We start from the raw sequence: 23,423 nt of genomic DNA on the forward strand, positions 1-23,423 counted from the left end.
CTGCTGCCTCTGCGAGATGCCACGGCGAGCCCACTTGCCATCAAAACGCCCTTGAAACTTTATGCTTGGGTGGGACTTCTTGCGTGATGCGACTCCCGGTGCATGGGCGTTGCCGCGAAACCTAGACCGAGTTTGCAATGTTCGCGCTCAAATGTCTTTTCGACTGTGAAAAAGACATTCTAGAGAAAATTCTGAATGATTTGCTGCGGTGGGGTTGTTTTGGTCGGAAGTGTATCACAGCATGAAAGTTGGGGGGGGGGGGGGTGAGGCGCTGAATCCCCATAACTCCCTACAACACCCTGGCTACGCCCCTGGTACTGGGTACCAGTCCGTTCGTGGCAATGCTCGAGAAAGGGCATGTGAGAGTACAGCACAGCACATCCCTATTGAAAAAATATGTATGAGAATTTCACGAGAACTTCTGTACGCTATTATTGCTCCGTAGACTCGACGACGTCGTACATCACATGTGTACGAGTGGACATCGTCAATGAGCGAGATCGTTCTCGTGTGGGTATATTAAACGAGATTATTCTCGCATAGCTGTGCTTGACGAGATAGTTCTCGCACGGCAATGCGAAACGATATCGTTCTCGTTTGTGTATGCTACATGAAAATGTTCTCATTCAGCTATGCAAAATGACACCATTCTTGTTTAGCTGCATTCTACAAGTGTTCGCATTTGTGTTGAATGAGTTCTTTTGTTCATGCAATATTTTTGGTGAAGTTCCACACAGTAACACATTCTGCCAACATTGCAGCGATTAATTTCGATCACGTGAGTCGGCCGATGTGCCAGCTCAGAGACAAAGAGGACACTTTTTAGGGCCCACAATTAACACAAACCATCTTTATTTTGTATTCCGAAGCATCGTGGCCAGGTGCTTGTTCAGGTCCTTCAGCCTCCTTGCCTCCGTATCCACAGTGTTCGGCGTTTTTGAAACAGTGCTCGTATGCATCTGCACAAAAATGTAAACAAAGCAGCCGGCCCTGTTAGATTACAACAAGCCATTGGAACTGACATGCACAATAGGTAGCTCCACTGCATAACTGAGTTGGCTGGTTCTTGCATGATATTGTGTGTAAAGCGTGAACATCTCACAGAGAAACAGGAAAAAGAGAACACGGAGGCTCATGAGTTTTCTACCTACGTAAATTGATATTTCAAGATTAACCACAGCAGTTGAAAGCAAGTGCTCGTCCTCGCATTGTCTTGTTCTCGTCTCTGTTAAATGTTCGTGTTTCACAAAGAATAGAAATGGCTGCAGAATTGCAATACAAGACCACTGAAATAGTCTAATACTTTTCCACAAGTATTTTACATTAAATGAACAAGTATAACCAGCACAATGCGTTGGCGGGCTAGTTGGTGCGAATCCATGAATACTTTGTTTAGCGCGAAACGACACACACAAGAAAGACGACAGGACAAGGCGCTACTCTGAACTGACAGCATTTTATTGCGTCACTCCTTTATAGACCGCTCGAACCAAAGGAACATGCGCAGTGAGCACCATGCGGTGCAGCCACCAACAACATCCGATCCAAAGAGCGCACTCATGTGACAGAATCCAAAAAACCAAATTCAGCGCTGTACAAAGTTAAGGAAAGCACACTACTGCACTGCGACTCCAATGACTTAATGAAAAATGCTTCCGATAACTCTCGGGCGGTGGTGTCACGGCTCTTTTTCAAGATCGTGGTATCAGAAAACATGGGTTTGCATTTGGACGTTTTACAATGCTGAGCCAAATGGGAACCTTTGCCTGTTGCTATGGATCATGTATGGCTTATGTTCTCTAAGGCGCTCGTTAACACAGCGGCCTGACTGCCCTACATACACTTTGCCACATGACAAGGGAATCTTATATAAACGACACCGACGCTGCATTCTACAAACTTCACATAGTTCTTTTCACAATCAGGTTTTTTACTTATTTTAGAAATACGGCAGCACAACATTGACAGTTTCTGAGGAGCGGAAAACACTACCGGAATTTGGTATTTAGTGGCGACATTATTTAGATTGTGAGCCAGTCTGTGGCAATACGGCACAACTTCAGGCCTCTTCTTTTGTGTGATGCAGTTACTTTTGTGCCGCTTCCCTTTCAGTTTCTGAAGCAATACTTCCGAGACTGATGTTACCACCACACTTGGGTAACCAGCAGTCTGCAGCCTATTTAAGGGGGGATGAGGGTCTTGAAAACTTTTTTTTTATTTCTTAACGTATCTTCCTGAAAATTCGCATGCAGATATATCTTTCAATGCTGATTCCAAATATATATTCAGATTTGATATATCTCATTTAGAAATGAAGATATCGCAAAATAACTTATCCCACATAGGTCTTTTGTTACGGGCCATTATGGTAATTTCTTAATTAAAAAAACTAGTTTTAAAGAATAGCTGTCATTTCCAAGGACCTACTGCACATCCTAAAGCTAAAGAAATTTTTTAAAAGTCATCATATAGGTCATGAATGAATATCAAAGTAGGAAGAAAAAAACAATGCAGGAGTAATTAGCTTACACCTGACCTAATTGCTAGTCTATTTGGTTTAATGAAAAATGGAAAGCTTTAGGATGCAGCTGAGGTTTCACTGAAAAAAATGATACCTAATTCAATAAAATCAGTTGATGCAAACATTATGAAAAGTTCCGTAAGGCAAAGGCATTTGATCGAAAAAGCAAAGCTGAGAAAATTGCATTCAAAGTTTTGCTTACTCTGCCACTTTTGTTTACCTATCACATGGAAAAATTTAATGCTTTAGCATGCAGCCCAGTCATTACTGAACACAATAACACCAAACTCACAGAAATCTGTTCATGTAAAGATTGTGAAAACTTCTGTATTGCGTTGGCCTTTGACAAAAAAAAAAGCTCAAAAAGTCACCTGCTATTTTCTATGAATCTGCCACACATTCACAAAAGTCCTGGGCAGTAGTCCTGGGTTCTGTCAGGCTTGTGTTTCTTGGCCATCCTCTTCTTCACCTTTTCAGCGTTGGTGTGACTTTTATCAGACCTGCACAGCCTCTGCTTATCTTTCTCAAGGCTCCTACGAATGAGGCAGCTCCCAGGACTGTAACCAAGCTGTGCTGCAACAGCTCTGCTGGTTGCTGCCATTCCTTGGTTGAAGCGAGAAACTGCTTCTGCAACAGCTCTTTCAACAGCCAGCAAAGAGTCATGCGTGTTCTTGGAGCTTTGGCTCCAAATGACAGAGTGTAGGCACTCAATGGCGTTCTGTGTCATGCCATCTTTGCAGCGCTCCAAGAGGGCCTCGTCGCCCAGCCTTGCAAAGATTGGCTCAAGAGCAGTGCGAACGTGGCCTGGCAGAGGGTTTTTGTGTGGTGACGGCTCCACTTGGTTCGCCAAAGCACGATTGAAGGCACACCACGAATCAACCCCTTGAGGACAGCAACTGTGGTCTGGGGCTTCATCTGTCGAGGTCATGTGCAACAGCGTGGCATGCACTGCCTTTTTCATGCCTGCAACGTCGTGGCTGTGGCTCCGCAAGGCATACCCATAGTAGTTTGTAATTTTCTTTATCTTATCTTGGGTGAGGTTGCCCTTTCCGCCAAGAGATTCTCCTTGTGCCTTCTTCTTCTCCACCAAGTTGCGAAGAGCCGTCCCCATCCGCTTGTGGACATGGTTCAAGCAGTCTTTCTTTTCAATGGATATATATCCATACACTTCTCCTGAGGTCAATGCATGAAAGGTGCGGCTATCACCATCAGAAAGTATAGTTGTGTACCGCAACCCATTTTTTTCCAGAGACCTGTTGAACAAAATGATAGCTGCTTCAGTCTCCATCCGGCCGGCATTGCAGTCGATGTTTTTCATGCACTTGTGGTTCATAGCCCAGTCACCGTACCCATCATCACTGGGATCAGGTGCCCCTTGGCACCCACGACAGTACCTCGAGAGCACAACATGGTCCAGTACTAGGCCAGTGTATAGCTCTATGATGCAGCCTACTGCAATATTTGAATTGTGACCACGTGTTTTCCATGTGCCATCAAATATGACATCTACATTTCCTGGTGGATTCAGGAAGTTCTTGTACATGTCCTTCACCACTTTGACGCTTGCTGCTTCTGTAGCAGTAGCTACTGCCTGGCAAGCTTTCACCATGGTGTCCATATGCCCCCTGAAAGTCTTGTGGTGAAGTCCTCGGTGAGAGAGGTTCATGGTGGCACAAAAATCTGCTAGGGCAGTCGCTCCCTTGCCTATACTTTGAATTCCCTTCATTGCCCGCAAATTGACTTCAAAGGGCGTGATGTTGGATTTCCCGGGCACTCGTGGCGACGAGAAGTGCCGCTCGGCGAAATCGCAATTTGAGCATGTGAGCTCCAACTTCACTGCTAGGCCGTATTCTCTCTCACTGCACTTTGCGAGTTGGAGAGTGGTCATCCCACACTTGCTGCAGCTTGTGGACACAAACATCTTCTTTAGCACTGAGAGATCAACGATGATGTACTCTGTGCCGCGATCGTCATCTTCACTTGCTGTGCCGACGTTCATTAGCTCGAACTTGCGGGAAGTCGCGGACTGCTTCGCCAATGAAGTTTTAACGTTGTCTGCGTAATTTTCGCGCCCCGCGCACTCCGCCTCCGTGAAAAACACCGTGTCGAAGCGTTGAGCACGCAAGCTCGGTTCAGCCGCGTCCGTCGGCACCGAAGCGGCGTGCGGAAACGCCGAAGTCAACGTTAGGCTTAGGTCAGCCGGCTCGGCCGCTTCCGACGACACGGAATCCGAAGCGACTTGCAGCGTCTCAAAAGTTGGCATTTTCGACGGGCTTAGTCCAGGCGCATCCACCGGCACTGCACAGACTTGCGGTAACGAAGTTGACACTGATCGGCACTGTCCAGCCGCGTCCACAGGCGAAGCTAGCGTCGACGGGGTTTGTTCAGCCGCGTCCACCGGCGAAGCTGTTGTTGGCGAGCTCAGTCCTGCCGCATCCACCAAGGGCACAGCAGCTTGCGGCATCACCGAAGCTGTAGTTCTCGACGATGTAGCGCTGTTCTTATTCCATGCGCGTCTCTTTTTGCCGACTGCTTTTCGCGTGCTTGCTTTCAAGCGCGCGTCTCGCGCCATCGTGACACGCGGAACAAAGCCACCAGGCACGCAAAAGCAAGAAATTCGTGGTTAAAAGAAGCGACCCAATAGCCAAAATATCTAGAAGAACGATAAAGAAAAAGGCAGAACGAAAAATACTAGGAAACAAAGAGGAGCTCGAAAAATGACGTGCGTCCAGGCAAAAGCAGACGACGTGAAGGAGTCGGACAACGCGGCCGCGGAAGGCGAAGCATACGTCACGGCCAATCAGAGGGCTGCGCCTCGAGGAGGCGCCCGGTTCACCCAATCAGCGGCTGTCTCGCGACGATTTCCCGCTTGAGAACGGGTGCCAATCCCTCCGCTGCACGAGGGTCTACAGCGTGCCGAGGGGCGCCAGAATGGAGAGCGGGAAACCAGCTTTCAAACGAGACCAAGATGGCGCCGATCGGTACGCGTCGCGCGGAGCTACGGCAGCTTGAAAATGAGGCAAATCTTCGCGCTTGGCGTTCAATTTCGGCTCACCGACGTTTATAAATTACCGTTTATTTTATACTTCGAGTAGGAATTGCGCCATAATATTTTGTAGAGGCATAGTTGGGACATTAAGGACTTCAAAAACGCAATTTTTGAAAATTGCCATTTTTGACCATTTTTCGCGATTTCAAGACCCGCGTCCCCCCTTAACTGTGCAATGAAACTCATGTTCGCAGAGTGATGACAAGATTGCATTAAGGAAGATTCTAAACACATCAAAGCAATGGCGCGTTTCACAGTCTTTGAGTGCGCAGACGCATAAGGTAAAAGTTCCTTACGTGCGCGTGGCGAGTAGATCCGACAGGCGTGGCCTGTTTGTAAGGATAGCTGCAAATCTAAAAACTGGAGTTTACCGTCCCTAGATAGCTCATGTGTGAAAGTTAAACCTTTGCCATTGTCATTGAAAAGTGTTAAAATATCAGCTACCGTCACGGAGCATTCGTTGTTGGTCTGTTTTATCACAACAAGAAAATCGTCAACATATCTAAAAATTTGAACCGAGTCATTGTTTAAGGCACTCTTAAGAGTGCGGTCGACAAAAGATAAAAAAATATTACAAAGAGCAGGCGCCACACATGAACCAATACACACACCATTTTTCTGGATAAAAAGGTTATTTTCGAACAGGATAAAAGTTGCACTTAAATAAAATTCAAGAAGGGACATGAAACCTTCTGAAGACAACCCGGTGGCATTGCAAAAATCTACCTCGCCACTTTCTTCGATGCACGTCATCACACTGCGAAATAGCTCATCATGCGGTATTGAATAGTAAAGATCTTCGACATCAACAGAAAAAATGTCGGCTACTGAATGGTTGTCTTCCAGAAAGGAAACAACATCGAAAGAATCCTTTATGCCATAAGGATCATCAATAGTTAAATGCTTCAACTGTTTTTGCAAAAAGCGGCTAACCAAAACCTGCCAATAGTTGTTTTCACTGACTATTGTACGGAAAGGCACATCCGGTTTGTGTGTTCTTGCAGTGAAAAAAAAACATCTAAAGCAAGTACCTTACATTGTTTACCATCTTTCACAATCTTGGTGAGGCCTATATTTTCCAACAAAGAAATGGCTTTGCGTTTTACCTTCTGAGCTTTCTCATTTGCCAGAATGAAGTGTTTGTTGACAGCCTCAATGGCTTTTTTGTCGAAGACAGCAGACGGAGCTATCACAAACCCGCCCTCTTTGTCACTCAGTAACAGCCGCAGTTCATTGTCTCTAAAGAAAGATACTGTCCTTTTGATCACAGCTGTCGAAGGTGGCGCGCTCCCAGTGGCGGTCCTACGAAGGTTGTACACCCTATCGAGGAGGCACCACTCCTGGTCTTCTAGTTCTGCTTTCCTTGCGATGCGCCTGTTCAAAGCCAGTAGCTCATGTGCAGGAATTCTTGGTTCCGTGCTGTACTTCGGCCCATTCTTTAGCAATGCAGCAACTTCGTCAGGAAGCCTGACGTCACCGAGTACCTGGAAACCAGCGGTGACCGGTTGCGTTTTTTCCTTTCTGCACGGTAGTCTGGACCGGAGGAGTAGCAGCAGCTGTGTCCACCAGAATTCTGTAGTCCAAGTTAATAGAAGTCTGTAGAAACGAAACTTCTTCTAGGCCACAATAGGTGCATCGCGCGAGTAGCACACAGCTCTCAACCAGTCGTACAGAAGGCGTACCTGCCCCCAAATTTCAGAACGAAGAATCCGACACATTCGCCGCACGTGACCGACGGAAGGCCTGACGTTCCCGAAGAGACTCGCCACATCTTGAGGAACATGTCCATTCTTCATGCAGAACGTAAGCATCCTTGCACGGCACACAGCAAAAGCTATGTGACTGACCAGAACAGCAGGATCAGGAGACAAATATCAGTGGGCCCTGATATTTGTGTGTCTGTGTCATAGGCCTCACCAAGATTGTGAAAGATGTAAAACAATGTAAGCTACTTGCTTTAGAGGTTTTTTCACTGCAAAAACGCACAAACTGGATGTGCCTTTCCGTACAATAGTCAGTGAAAACAACTGTTGGCAGGTTTTGGTTAGCCGCTTTTTGCAAAAACAGTTTAATCATTTAACTATTGACGATCCTTATGGCATAAAGGATTCTTTCGATGTTGTTTCCTTTCTGGAAGACAACCATTCATTAGCCAACATTTTTTCTGTTGACGTCGAAGATCTTTACGATTCTATACCGCATGATGAGCTATTTCGCAGTGTGATGATGTGCATCGAAGAAAGTGGCGAGGTAGATTTTTGCAATGCCACCGGGTTATCTTCGGAAAGTTTCATGTCCCTTCTTGAATTTTATTTAAGTGCAACTTTTATCCTGTTCGAAAATAACCTTTTTATCCAGAAAAATGGTGTGTGTATTGGTTCATGTGTGGCGCCTGCTCTTTGTAATATTTTTTTATCTTTTGTCGACCGCGCTCTTAAGAGTGCCTTAAACAATGACTCGGTTCAAATTGTTAGATATGTTGACGATTTTCTTGTTGTGATAAAACAGACTAACAACGAATGCTCCGTGACGGTAGCTGATATTTTAACACTTTTCAATGACAATGGCAAAGGTTTAACTTTCACACATGAGCTATCTAGGGACGGTAAACTCCAGTTTTTAGATTTGAAGCTATCCTTACAAACAGGCCACGCCTGTCAGATGTACTCGCCACGCGCACGTAAGGAACTTTTACCTTACGCGTCTGCGCACTCAAAGACTGTGAAACGCGCCATTGCTTTGATGTGTTTAGAATCTTCCTTAATGCAATCTTGTCATCACTCTGCGAACATGAGTTTCATTGCACAGTTAAATAGGCTGCAGGCTGCTGGTTACCCAAATGTGGTGGTGACGTCAGTCTCGGAGGTATTGCTTCAGAAACTGAAAGGGAAGCGGCACAAAAGTAACTGCATCACACAAAAGAAGAGGCCTGAAGTTGTGCCGTATTGCCACAGAGTGGCTCACAATCTAAAGAATGTCGCCACTAAATACCAAATTCCGGTAGTGTTTTCCGCTCCTCAGAAACTGTCAATGTCGTGCAGCCGTATTTCTAAAACAAGTAAAAAACCTGATTGTGAAAAGAACCACGTGAAGTTTGTAGAATGCAGCGTCAGTGTCGTTTATAAGATTCCCTTGTCATGTGGCAAAGTGTATGTAGGGCAGCCAGGCCGCTGTGTTAACGAGCGCCTTAGAGAACATGAGCGATCCATACCAACAGGCACAGGTTCCCATTTGGCTCAGCATTGTAAAACATGCAAATGCAAACCCATGTTTCGTGATACCACGATTTTGAAAAAGAGCCGTGACACCACCGCCCGAGAGTTATCGGAAGCATTTTTCATTAAGTCACTGGAGTCACAGTGCATTAGTGTGCCTTCCTTAACCTAGTAAAGCACTGAATTTGGTTTTTTGGATTCTGTCACATGAGTGCGCTCTTTGGATCGGATGTTGGTGGTGGCTTCACCGCATTGTGCTCACTGCGCATGTTCCTCTGGTTTGAGCGGTCTATAAAGGAGTGACGCAATAAAATTATGTCAGTTGAGAGTAGCGCCTTGTCCTGTCGTCTTGTGTGTGTCGTTTTGCGCTAAACAAAGTATTCATGAAGCATAACCAGCTCATGCAAGTGAATACACAGATTTCACAGCTTTTTGCTACCGCACTGCGGAATATGCAGATGGAAAACACTGCATAGATGCCAGTGCAGAATTGTTTATAGGAAAGATTAATGCACCTTTAATACCACTATAGAAACTAAATGACAGTTTTTGTTAGCATGTTAGAGCACTCAATATGACCAGCTTCTATTACATAACATTTCAGCTGCTGTCTGGCCCTGCTCCCGATACTGCACTGGTCAAACATAGGTGCAACCACACTCTTCAATGGCTTTTTGTATTATTGCGTCAGTTTTTTAAGGCTAATTTTAGCCCCCCCCCCCCCCCCCCAGTTATCTGGGAGCCGTTGCATCACAGTGACGACAGCTGAGACAAGGATCTGTTTGTACGACAAGGTTAATCTTCCTCTTTTGCTTACTTAAACCTCCCCTCACTTTACTAATTATGTGGCACAGCAACACAATTGTTATATGCCGCCTCTTTAAAAATGCCTAATTTATTGTACAGGCAGAAATAGCTTCGCTAACCGCAGCACTACTCAATTTTCATTAAAAAGAATATCTTACTCCTGAAGCAGTGCAACAACTACAGCTACCAAACTGGTTGTTTGCTGGTGCAAAATATTAATAAGCTTACCGGCTAATGTAAAAACTACAATATTTTTATCGTCATATCAGCATTCATAGTAGCCATGCCATGTGTCGCATTCGCAGTTGTGCAAGCAACATGCATTGCCGATTTATCTGTTAGCATTGCCCTTTCGCTTCTCGCTTGATATTGCTGGGCAAGCAGTCAAACTGGATAGTTAGACACTGCCTGTCACCTCCTTACCTTCCTTATGAATTGTGCATTAAATGAGGATTTTTTCTTGGTGAAACAGTTCTAGTTTGAGGCCTAAACAAGCTCCAAGGGAGTTTGCATTTAAGGAGTGTAACCATCCTCTGAAAACATGTACATGAGGAACACTGCAGAAAGAGCACTTCAAAAAAAAGAACACGAGTGTATTTATCCCCAAGGCCAAACCTTGTGTCTTCTTAAATATTTATCAAGTCAAACTCAAAATTGGTACTGAGGTGCAAGGTGTCCACAACATATTACCTTGTGAAAGCACAGTGGTGCCTGGATGTTGTGGGACCAGCTCGGACGTGGAGATCAGCACTGATCAGCAACACTGCAGTCTCCTTACAGCTTTTCTGCAGGCCCAGCCACACCTGCAATAAAACAAGTGAGCTTGGTGCCACAAAGTACTGTATTTACTCGCATAATGATCGCATTTTCTTGTAAAAAAAAAATGGTCACAAATTCAGGTGTGTGATCATTATGCCGGTTAAATTTCCCGCAAAAAGAATTTTTTTCATCCCGCGTTTGCTGCGGGATGGCAATAGGTCAAGAAATAAGTGGCTGCCACTGTATGTAGTGCGGGACACCGAAACAAAAGTGGCGGCCAGCATAGCAAGCTGAAAACACCAAATGCGCCAAACGCGATTTTTTTTCTCTCGAGTACATTACTTGCATTGAAAGTTTCTTCCATATCAGTAATGAATAATGTCGTTAATATCGGTAAGTTTGTGGCAATAACGTCGCCATGTCCACTATGAGGGGGCAGAAACAGATGGGCACGCTTAGCTGCCAGTGACATAGAAAGACACGGCGGGCATGCTGCAGAAACTGCGGCATTTGTCTTCACTACTATCCTAATACAGCACGTTTGTGCTAAGGGTGGGCAAATATCTTAGCTGTGTTACAAGTGTCGGCGTATGGATAGGGTACACTTCTAACGTATCAGTGTAAACGTGGCTGCTATTGTTGCCGCTCGTGATTTGTTGCGTGCCCACGAGTGCAGATGAGAAGAATCGAAAGGCATCTTTTTTGTTGCTGTTGACCACAACCATTACAAAGCCTACACATAATAAAGGCAATTTTGGTTGTAGCTTTTTTGTCATGGAAGTGCGGAAAGTAATGAAAGGAATGAAAACGAGCATCTGCTTAAAAATGTTTGGTGCGTGCAGACCACTTGGTTTATCTTGAAGAGTTGTTCGCGTAGCATTCGACAGATGGTAAGCGCGATCATTAATAGCTAGACTTGGCACATGACATATCGCTGCAGCAAGTTAGGGGTGCAATCATTACACAGGAAATAAAAAAAATCGAATTTGGACGACAAAATTCAGGGCTGCGATCATTACGTGAGTGCGATCATTATGAGAGTAAATACGGTAAATATAGAAAGTGACACTGTGAACAAAGCAATACTTATTAGGTATGAAATGCTGATATTCGCCCGTAGAAAGCTTTAAGTAACAAAGCCTGCAAGATAAGAAAAATGCAATGTATGGGCCATCTGTACAAGAACATTAATCAAAGGTCCCTTCATTTTTTAGTCCCTTCTCCTCCTCATGCATAGATGGCAGTCAGGTTAAGTAAACTGGACCAGATTGCCACATAGTGTAAGCAAAGGTGGTCACTTTCTGGGCCAATTATGATACAATAGCACAACATGCATCCCTACAGTTGTTTTAATGTGTTCCGTAATGCTAGCCACCTTGTAGGCCCTACAGTGTCAAAGCATCCATAACTTTAACAGCGTTACCCAGTAGGGATAACCAATAAGTGTCCACAGCAGCACAACTCAGCATATCTATCAGGAGGCTTTCGTTACACTTTTACAATTCTCCTCTTATGGCTTCATCCCAATTTTTGTCAATACAAGCTTGAAGCCTCTGCACAATCTGAATGCAACAGGGCACTATAAAAAATACCACATCTTCCTACCCAATTCCATGCTTAATATAAGACTGGAAAGTTCACTATCATGTGCAGAACAAGCCTAATTGTTCTGGAATCAAGTAATCTTCCACTACCTGTGAAAAAAAAGCATGAAAGAAAGAGTACGTCGAGCACAGGGGTGTTGATGGATATTAAATACCACTGTCGTGCAGTAGACACCACGTCAACAAAACAGGCCAATGTATAAATGACTGGATCTGCAACCATGTCAACTGAATGCTCAGGTCATTTGGTGGTGCAAAGCTCACTTGCATTATTTTGTTTGAAAACTATGCAACTGTGGCAATGTGTTACGAGCATAGGGCTGGCAAGATTTGTGAGCCTTTCCTTACATGTGTTACAGAGAATCTGCGAGTTGGCTCGCCCTCCAGTGGATTATCAGATAGCAAGACTGCTTATTTATCATTGTAAAACAAGTGTCATAGTAGCCATGCTTCTTTTCGCAGTTGTGTGAGCAACATACATTGTGGATTTATCTGTTCTTGCCCTTTCACCTCTCACTTTATATTGCTCTGCAAGCAGTAAAATTGGATGGCTGTTAGACTGTTATGTCCTGTCACCTCCTCACCTTTCTTATGAATTGTGCATTAAATAAGGCTTTTTTCTTGGTGAAAGAGTGCTACTTTAAGGCATAAACAAGTTCCATGGCAGTTTGCATTTAAGCATCCTCTGAAAACATGTACATGAGGAACACTGCAAGAAGAACGCTTAAAAAAAAGAACACGAGTGTATTTATCACCAAGGCCAACCCTTGTGTCTTAGCATATTTCTCAAAACTGATACTGAGGTGCAAGGTGTCTATATCATATTACCTTGTCAATGAAGCAAAGCACAGTGGTGCCTGGATGTTGTGGGACCAGCTCGGACGTGGAGATCAGCACTGATCAGCAACACAGTAGTCTGCTTACTCTTTCTGCAGGCCCAGCCACACTTGCATTAAAACAAGTGAGCTTAGTCTCACAAAAGTATAATATAAAAAGTGACACTGTGAACTAAGTAATTCTTATTAGGTATAAATAGGAATGAAATGATATTCGCCCATAGAAAGCTTTGAGTTAACAAAGCATGCGAGATAAGAAAAGTGCAATGTATGAGCCATCTGTGCAAAAACATAAATCGAAGGTCCCTTTTTTCGCTTCTCTCCTCGTTTTCGTGCATAGATGGCAGACAGGTTAAGTAAACTGGACCAGACTGCCACGTAGCGTAAGCAAAGGTGGTCACTTCTTCGGGGAGCAGCCTGTAGGCTGCTTCTTGAAAGAGTATTAGAAAATGCTAATAATGCATATATGCATTATTCACAAGAGGCCTTGTTTCTCTCAGAATGCCACAGCCAATCACATATGTCAAACTGACCATTTTAAAATGCATGAAAAGTACAGCATAGCTTTGAGGGTACCCCAAACTACTGAAATTCACATCAGCCAAGTTCAGCAGACAACACCATAATCAAGCCTCTAGAAGTTGTGCATATTATTGCAAGTTGACAGAATAATGAGGAAGAGAAGGTGAGGGAGATGGTGCCACTATAGCATAGTTCAAACTCTATCCCACATCATGTGCAGAAGGGCAAAGAATGCGCAGCTTTCAGTTATACTCTCACCTGTGACAACTGCACCAGGTTTACTGACATGCGTAACAAGCAGTATGTGATACCACGTTATTGCATCCTGCAACTGATGTGACATCAGAGATCAGCTTGAAGCTTGACGCTAAGCTATACTAGGGACACATAATGAACTGGCTACATTAAAATCTAAAGCAAAAGTGTTGAACATTGTTTGCCAGCCTGTGCACTTCATATTTTACAAAAATTCTAGACAGAAATCCTGTGTTGGAAAGACAGCACGCACTTTCCTAAAGCTTTCTCTCAGCATCCACACTTTTCTATGCATACATTATTAACCATTATTTACCTTGACACACTGTACACAAGCAGCACACTTGGAAAAGCAGAAACTAACATGTTTTTAGATCAGCGAGTTTTTCTCAGTGCTTTTGTTGCTGCAAACTTAGCCTGCTTCTGGAACGTATCTTAATGAACTTACCTAAAGCATGTGTCCCTTTGCTAATTTTATTAGGGATTTTTCATTGCTAGCAATTAAGAAAGCAAAGCGCCAGGACTATTTTTTACGTGCATTTTCGCAATCCTATGCCACCCCATTTCTCAGCAGCTTTAGAACATCTTCACTAATAAAACTTCGTTCTCATTACTTAATGGAACATTAGTAAAATTGTAGAATAGCAAGAATTTATAAATTGCATGAGAGACTCAGAAAAGTTGACAGGTGCCAAATACACGAACAGACCCTAGAACACATAAATGGCTGTGACCGTTTAGTACGTACCTTGTCAAAGCAGGCAGATCAGATGCTTTGTCGTGCTGTTCAAGCTGCATAGTGCCGCAGCCTATGTGGTGCAGAGATGCCTCCGTCTCAGGAAATTGTGACATCCCTAAACAATAAATGTTCAGTTTATTGTAATCACTGCTGAAACTGCAAACTTGTGATTTGACAACATCGCGTCAAATTGGGGAAAGCTCTCGTACAGCCAGCTACATGAAGCTGCATCCGCTTAGAGAAATTAAATATTTCATTCTTACATCACAGGCGGTTATTCAACGTGTCAAAGGCACGAAAACAAACAACACTAAACACAAGAAATACAGGTTGCCTTGGCGACAACCTATAAGCATCAAAGCTTGCATCCAAGCTAAAATCTTCTCACGAGTCAGATCATTTGGATGCCGTCGCGCGTTAACGTTAGCTGTGAAAACATTTGCGCAACACATCAACGTACTTCTAGAATTGTCTATACGATTTCTTGCTGAGAAATTACGTATAGAAGCAGTGACATTTCCTGCTTGAATTTTTTTGCCCGTTCAGACGAAGCGATGACCCGGCGCTAGCATACTTCATAACAAAAAGAAAATAAACAATAGATGAAGCACTTAGAACATTAACCTCGGGGTAATTTTCGTGAAACTTTTTGCTAAATGTGCACTCCGATATCGAACGAACATTAGGAAATCACTGTTATTGTTCTTGTAGCTGTACTAATCATCTTCTGCTGCGCATGACAAGGTACAGTGCTCACGGAATGAAACGCGACACGGAGCATTTAGTAAAGCCTTGCAAACGTGCAAAGTACGCGAGAGGACCATGTCATGTCGCAAGGAATTTGGTGACCAAAGGTGACGAGGACTCCGATGTACGTGTACGCACCAAAATTACGTCGATGTGACACGAACTACAGCCGGTGAAAACGAATATATGCGCATTACTAAGCCCTAAATTGACGCGTTTCATTCCGTGAGCACTGTACACTACATGAACCATAAGAAGGCGCAAGGCGCCGGACTTACCGTCTGAGGCGAGCGCTCCTTTGTGTCCGTTCACGCCGCATCGACTGCACCAACAGTCCGTCCAGCGTAGTGTTGAATTGCGGTGAACTACAGCACGCGACAGCACAACTATCAACACATTCTTCCGTGCACTGTGACCCGATGCGGGAGCGGCGAGACAAAGAAGCGCGAATTGACCGCACTACGATAATCAACAACGGCGCACCGCAAGAAACATACAGCGAGCTAATAGCGTTGCACAGGCCCCAGGGCTTAGTGATCGTTAATTCACACAAAAAAAAAGGAGCACATGTTCTCTAAGCACCGCGTAAATATGATCAAACGATCAGCACCACATCGGCCGCCCGCCGCAACAACGCCTATGGAGCGATGGCCTATAGTCCTCTTTAAGTATCCCAATTCCTCGGCTATGCGCACCATGCAGCCCGCTGCCGTTCCCGCCACCGCAGCACTGCCATCGACCTCCGCGCCAAGCATCCGAGCGTCGTCTGCTATAGCCTGGCACAGTTATGGTTGTTAGTCGCGGCACTCGGCATTTACATGGTGCTCGCTGAATAAAGCAGCCGTTATTTCTTTCTGTTGTTGTTTAAGCTGAAGTATAATATTCTACAGACACCATACCTGAGAGTGCACGTCCGAAGAAAGTGAGATGGAAAAAAAGGTGGGCCTACAAACCAAAGTGCACACGCAATGTTAACGCTTGGTGACCCACACGTCGCCGGTACTGGCGTCTCCATGAGCGCAAAACTTGGACCGGACGCAAAAGACCTCGACCGCCAGCCACGTGCCCGAGGACAGTTACAAGGCACACGCAATGAGAAAATAAAATCGGCTACAGCACAAGAAGCGCAAACACCCGCAAGTAACGTGCACATGTCAGCAGAGCAGCGCCGCTCACTTGGTGCAGAGCTCGACCGCAGCGCCCTCACAGTCCCCGGAACAAGTCGCGCCCTGCTCGAAAGGAAGACTCGCGCAACTGAGAAACTACTTCGGTCCGAAATGAAGGGAAATGACGTCGTTTGTTTACTTCGCCGTCTGTGGTTCCGGTAACTGTGATCGCATGAGTAGCGTGGGTAGTAGAGGCGTATTATTTCCATGTTTTTGCGTGTTTTAGGCGGCCTTTTTCAACAACTTTGCTGACATTGCTTTCAACAGTGAGGACAGCCTGTGGAGCAGCCCTATCAACCGGACAGGGCCGTAAAATCTGTTTGAAGTTCGCAGCACATCGTCGTTTGGTTTGTGAATGTTAGAAGGTGTTCGTTTCTCAGCGGCGTAATCGACGACGGATTTGGCGTCGAGTGGTGTGCGCTTTGTTCCGGCTTGTGCGCCGTTCTACGGATGTGTACTGTTAATGAGTGGTGCTGTTTGTGCATCGGGAAATGGTGCCACGCCGGTGGGATTTGCTTTTTTGTAAAAACGTCCGTGCCGTCTTTGTCGAGTGCTTCCGGAAACTGCTCGCCTTTTGTGCGTGCGTGTGTGTATGTGTGTATGTGTGTGCGCGCGCGCGCGCGCTTCTGATATGCGTGGAACGCGTAGGAACGTCCGTACAGTCTTTCGCGAGTGCTTTCGGAAACTGCTCGCATTCTGTCTGTGTGCGCACGCGTGTGACATTCGTCGTTATTGCGATTTGCAAAGGTGTTTTTCATTTGGTGACTGCGTCTGCGAATGCCAGGATGCGATACACGTTCGTCATTTAGAGACGCTGCTTCAATGTAGGGTCACTTACATTTTGGTTGCTTGGAGGTCAGCTTTCAACGCATGGCAAGGCATTGCAGTGCGCTTAACCATCATTGGCACACGAACTGCTTTGTTATTTCTCCTTTAATTTCAAATTCAGTTTTGTGTAGTATGTAGGGAGATAATGGTCACCAAGATGCGACGCTCATCTCGTTTTTTGCCACTGCTGTGCACATATGAGGATTTTTTACTAGGTCAAGCCCTCTCAGCAAGTTGTGAAACACTTAGTGCAAATAATTTTTCACAGCAGTAACTGTGATCATTACCACAATTGATCACATGACATTTTTAGAGATTGTTATTTAATTACAATATTTTTAATTTATTTGTGACAAAGTGCGATGGATTTTGACTGCTATTTTGGCTATCTGTTCACCAACCTATTTATACTGTCTTGTGGTTCTGCTTTTTATTTTTATATGTGGGCATGCATGGCCAATCGCACGCTTGCCTTCTACAATTGGACATAAACAGGCACTAACATGCTCTTAGCAGATTAGTATTTGACACTATTGTGATTGACGCACTTGGCTATTTGGAAAATATGCAGGTTCAAGTTCGCCCTTATACTACCTCTGACTGATATATCTGATGCAAGCAATATTATTAGGATGTGACAAAGTGCATACATAATTTATCACTGATCAAACTGCTTGCAATAAACTTTGCCAACTCGTCCTTGTTTGAAGCATCTCCAAAGTGCTATAATCACATTGCCAGATTATTTTATTGCGTGCACAAACAAACATGTAACATTTTATTATGAAACTTTTATGGTACCTGACTCCTATATTGCAATAAAATCTTAGGCAGATCTACTCTCTGTACTAGGGATTCAAACTCTGCTGATAGCTTTTGACAATATCATTGTGCTATCCAGTGCTTACTGGCTGGTCGAGGAATGCGTCATGCAAAGGCAGTAGTATCGCCATAAGTGTTCATCCGAGAATATGTCCCCAAGTGAAAATCATTGCATCAAAAGTACCGACACCAGCTTTGATGGGGATGAAATTCCAGAAGTTGAGCTCTGAACGTCTTATTTCCTCTGTAGTTTATGCTGGTATATATGCGTCAGAATGATTCAATGTGATCATACAGCACATTGATCACACTCTTGCATTTACTACGAACAGCTCATAAATCTGACTGTCATTAATGAGCTTTTGTATGCACTACGACTTAAGTGCACACACTTTTTATACAATTCAGTCATCTTCAAAGATCAAGTTGCTCATACGACTACAGTGCGTACACATCACATGCCACCTCACACACGTCATACATAATCTCGTCAGGTCTACACAACTCATCGCACACATGTCACTCAAGCTCTATGCATTCATATCGCACATCGCATAAATCTCGTGCACTTCGTAAATGTCTGCGTAGCGCATCACACAGATCTCGCCCGTTTTCTCTGCGAGTTCGTTCAATATGCATTTCATATCGTTCTTTTCTCGTCAAATCTGTGCGACATGTATCCATCTCGTTCTATTTCTCGTCAAATCTGTGCGACATGCATACATCTCGTTCTATTTCTCACACAAATTTTTCAATAGGGATATAAAACCTTTAAATGTACTTCATACCTGTCTTATTGTCATAGCTGCCCCACCTTAGTCTACATCCACTCCTCCCTATTGTTTTTCCTTCCATAGCCCTTATAAACCACATTCAGTTTTGTGGCATTACAGCTTTGGCTTCTGACACTGTGCCATCCGACTGTATTTCACCGTTTGCATTTAAGCATGGAATATTATTACTGAAGTGAGAAGACATGTTGGAATTCAACGAGAAGAAATGTTGGTTATGAACAAAAACAATTATATACAGAAAAATTAGCTAGATTGTATTTCGTTGAGTGCCTCACTGAAGCTCAGCTTCAAATAGTAGATTACGACAAGCGTTTTAGATCTGCATGATTCTCGCATATGCACGAATATATACAAACACACACAAAAATGAAAGGAGACATGGGACATCCTAGAATCCCAAGGCAATATTCAGCGAAACTATTCAGTTTAGGTACTTGCAGTAAAGCTGTCTCGCATTAAACCGATGGAGTTAAAAAAAATATTCTCCTTGTATCTAACCTCACATTTCAAATTGTTTTTTGAGTATGAATCGCTGGTTTGGAATCCTGTGGCGCAAACAACGTTTCTGCGCAAATGTTTAGTAAATTCGGGGCCAAAGCCGTACTTCACCGGAGGAGTTTGAGCAAACAAAAAAGAAATTAAAATTTACAAGAACTGGGCGTAACTTGTACGAGCGTTGAACTGCGCGAACCTGAAACCGTAACCGGAAGTTGGGCTCAGTGGGTGCTTCCAGCGGCTCGGTTCGCTAAAGCCAACTGGGCGCCATCTCTTCAGTTTATTTTACGAACTGTCTAGCATGCCGTTCTGCCAGAATGATGGTTCCTCTCGAACGAAGAGGAATGCGGCAGGAAGCGTCTAGGGCACGCTGTACGAAGTGCTCCGACGGCACACGACCCCCATAGCTAGGGAATGCCGAATGAAAGTTCAATGCCGTCATAAGCGGCGCCTGCCTTGATGGCCTGTCGCTTCGTTGGTGGTGTTGGGATTTGAATAGGAAACAGAAGTTTGCGCGAAAAATAACGAGCTCTACCTTATACGTTTCGAGCTTTAATCTTCGCAAGAATTATTTACGAGCGTCAATGAAATAGTGTTCTCATATTACGTTATTTCTTGATCGTTTCCTCCATTGGCAGGAAATAATTTTTGCTGCGTTGCCCTGTGTCATTTGCTCGAACAAACAACGCGCCGACTTCGCGTACAAACTATTGCAGCACAGCGATTCTACGTTCTCCAGGCGTTCTCAATTATTCTTTCGCGTCATTGGCTGTGGGCTAAGCACTGCTTAGGTATCCTGCGCGGTGGTCTGGCACGTTATTTAAACATTTTGTTCACATTTGGAATTCTTTACCTCTCCTTGTCTGTCTGCACAGTTTCAACGTACGCAATATGGCTCCTTTACTGTGCGCAACTATTGTTCGAGTAATTTAAGTATTGCTTCTTCCTCACTGAGAAAGAAGCAAAAACGATCGGATGGTTGCGCCATGTACCCACCCGTAAAAAATGTTTTGTCTGCGATAACTTAGCACCAGTTAAAATGGGAAAGAAGCGCTTTGAAAGTACTTTAAAAGAAGGAAGGAGGAAGTGGAAAAGGAAAGGAAGGGAGGTTAAAAAGTTTAGCTGAACCGGTTTTCTACCCTACACATGGGAACAGGATGGTGGGATGAAGATGGGGAGGAGAGAGAGAGAGCACATAGCACATCACACACATAGTTACACTCCGTCACTCTTGCGTGGTACGTGAGCTCACTGTCACGGCCGCTTGTCCAAGCCCGTCTCTTTCAAAAACCGTAGTCCCTTGGTCACCTTCAGCTGCGATGTCTTCTGTCGACGATATGTGAAAATCATTTCAAATGACAATGGGCTACTGTCAAGGTGCGCTATAGTGGACGCCATGGTCTGTCTCTGAACATTATATTCAGGACAGTCGCACAGAATGTGTTCTAGCGTCTCCTCGCAAGGACAGGCATTGCAGATAGCGTTGGTGGCCATTCCAATGGGAAATGAGTAAGATTCCGTGAAAGCCACCCCTAGTCATAAGCAGAGTGGTCTCTCTTCGGCGGAGTGCAGTTGGCATACAGAGATTCAGGGCAGGTGGTATCGACGATTGCTCAGGTTGGTCTGGCTGCTTGGTGTGCACCATAGAGAGAGCGTGATCTCCTGTACAAGCGCTCGAAGTCTGCTGGCTGTGTAGGACCGTGAAAGTGATATGGCCTCTTCGTGTGTGTTTTCAAGAGCTGCCCGAGCGGCATTATCTAGGTCTTCGTATCCTATGACGCCGCAGTGACTTGGCAGCCACTGAAACGTCACGTGGTGTCCTTTCCTATGTGATGTGTGGAGTAGGCATCTAATATCGAATACGAGCTGTTCGAGTAGCCCGCGACGTAGAGCTGATAGTACAGATTGTAGGGCTGCCTTTGAGTCATTGAAGAGTGACCATTGTCGAAGTGGTTCCCGATTGACGAAGTAAAGCGCAGCGCGAAGAGCAGCTAGTTCTGCAGATGTCGATGTAGTTGGGTGGTCAGGCCTAAAGCTGATGGTAATAGTTCTTGCTGGCATGACCACAGCATCGGACGAACACTGTAAGTTTAAAAATAATATCGCACTCTGGGGCGTAAGCTCCATAGAGATATTTTAACGCGCAAACATAAGCGACAAAGTAATTTCTAGAGGCTATGGTTAATCTAGGCATTATTAATCCATTGGTCATGCATGCTGTTTTCTGGATGGCGAGCAAGGATGCATCAAAAAATAAAATATGCTGTCAAAGAGACCAGTGTTTCTTCGTTGCAATGGTCGATTATTTACAAATTATTTCAATTATTCCATTTTTAAATATTATTTATTGAATAGCTAAATATTAGTTAATATTTTATTATTAATTATAAAATTATTAGGAATAATAATTATTTATAATTACTTAGTACTTATGTATGTTATTTCATTAATACATCATTTATTTATTCTGTTTATAATTATTTATAATTACTTCTTATAATATTACTAATTATATAATTAATAATTATTAATTAAATTTACTTATTTAAAAGAAAACCACAGCGATGCACTTGCAGCTCCAAGCCACCTCGTTCATGCCCGTATTCATGAGCCATACTGGAATTCTCTAAGTTGTCAGAAATATCATGCGAAATTGGCGAAACAGTTATGAACAGGCTTATTCAGGTGAAAACTCTAGCCACTATCTTGCCAGAGAGACGTGGTAAGCAGGTCTTAGAAATGCGTATACAAAAAAGAACGCAGAAGATTTCAGCCTCCATTTTACTTCTGCACACTGACAAAGAGGGGAGCCTCTCCACTTACATATTATTTCTTTAGAAGAACGCTCCAACCAAAAAGCAGTGCACAAGGAAACAAACATGGTGCGCTACATAAAAGAAACTAGGGCACTGTCAGCTTCCCACCTGAAGGTAAACACGAATGCTATTGGACATGACGGATTACGGATGAATAGCTACCTCAGATGGGCCGAGACTGGAAGGCACTGCGAGGGCAAAGGGAAAGAGAAGGCGGAGTGGAGTTCGAGTCAGATGGAAATAGAGCAGAAAGTAACAAGGATATTGCAAAAGAAATAACGAAAGCGGTGCTACTGCGTGCGAGTAGGTGCAGTGCCTGGTGCGTACGAGATAGGAGCCTCTAGGCGGGGACCCTTCAATCGAAGTGTATGCGTGCCCTGAATGTTTGAAGTCCGCTGCCGCTATAGCCTCTGGTGGTATCGTGTGCTTGAAGAATGGCCAATACGCAGCGAGAAAACATAGCTCACCATGGGAGAGAGAATCAGTGGCTAGTTTCAGCAGCATCTAGGAATTATAATGTGCTATATTACCAGGCCTCTTCAAGATTTCTACGAAGCGAAATTTTAAACCATTCGCTCTTTTACACGTTGCCAAGGTTTGCGCCTTTGGAGCCTTCCACAGTGGTGGACCGATCGTGGAGATAGTGCAGTTTACATATTCTGTAGGTATTTGCTGGTGAGCGTGTGTCACCGGACATGTGCCGTCATCGTCATGCCGACGTGGTCTCACCATCATTGTCACATAACTCCACCATTTTATGCAGTCACTGTCATACATTCGTCGTCAACTCGTTGGCGTCCTACAGTCGTGGTCCCGAACATCGTCGTCACGCCACCTTCTTCCGGCAGTCATCGTCACTCCTTATTCGTCATGTCATTTTCATTACACACTCGTCGTCCTTCCATTGTCTTCAAGTAGTCGTGGTCAAGCTATCATTGTTATAGAATTCGCAATACAAGAGAATGCTATATGATGTTCTTTACGTTGAAATGGCGTGGAGACATTTACATTGATACTGCGCCTGTTACATTGTGTCGAACATAAGCTGCGGATGCACCATCTATTTAAAATTCATTAGGGTTGTATGTCCCACGAATATACCACGAGGCGAAATCGAAGAGCGAGCCAAATATTGCAGTGGTGGAACTGAAATAGTTTTTGGCGATGAAAACGCACATTACTTCGGTTAACATTTGCATGGCGAAAGGTGTTATGGTTCCCAATTTTATCCGCTTTTTTGCCAATTTTCCTACAGAGAACCCCAGTTCATTACCAAGATCTAAATATAGACCAAAATAGCATTTTTGCCAAAATGAGTCTTTTATTTTAGAGCCTTTGCGCATCAAATCGGTGACACAAAAATTTTAAGAGACAGGAGGGCGAATAAGAAAGTCTTTGCCCCTATCCCTTTGTGCCAAATTAGGGCCGTAAATGCAAAGTCAACATAC

The 23,423-nt window shown here is 44.2% G+C and overlaps 1 long non-coding RNA gene across 1 annotated transcript; it reads right to left on the bottom strand.

The window, feature by feature from the left end:
- Positions 1–835: 835 nt before the first annotated feature.
- Positions 836–18,069, bottom strand: LOC139057474 (uncharacterized). Its single transcript, XR_011512813.1, has 5 exons — positions 15,333–18,069; positions 14,317–14,422; positions 12,784–12,901; positions 10,283–10,395; positions 836–959 (listed from the first exon to the last, which is right to left on the bottom strand). It is a non-coding gene; the product is annotated as an uncharacterized lncRNA (long non-coding RNA).
- Between the last annotated feature and the right edge of the window lie 5,354 nt (positions 18,070–23,423).

Source organism: Dermacentor albipictus, chromosome 3 (assembly GCF_038994185.2).
Source record: "Dermacentor albipictus isolate Rhodes 1998 colony chromosome 3, USDA_Dalb.pri_finalv2, whole genome shotgun sequence".
NCBI lineage: Eukaryota > Metazoa > Arthropoda > Arachnida > Ixodida > Ixodidae > Dermacentor > Dermacentor albipictus.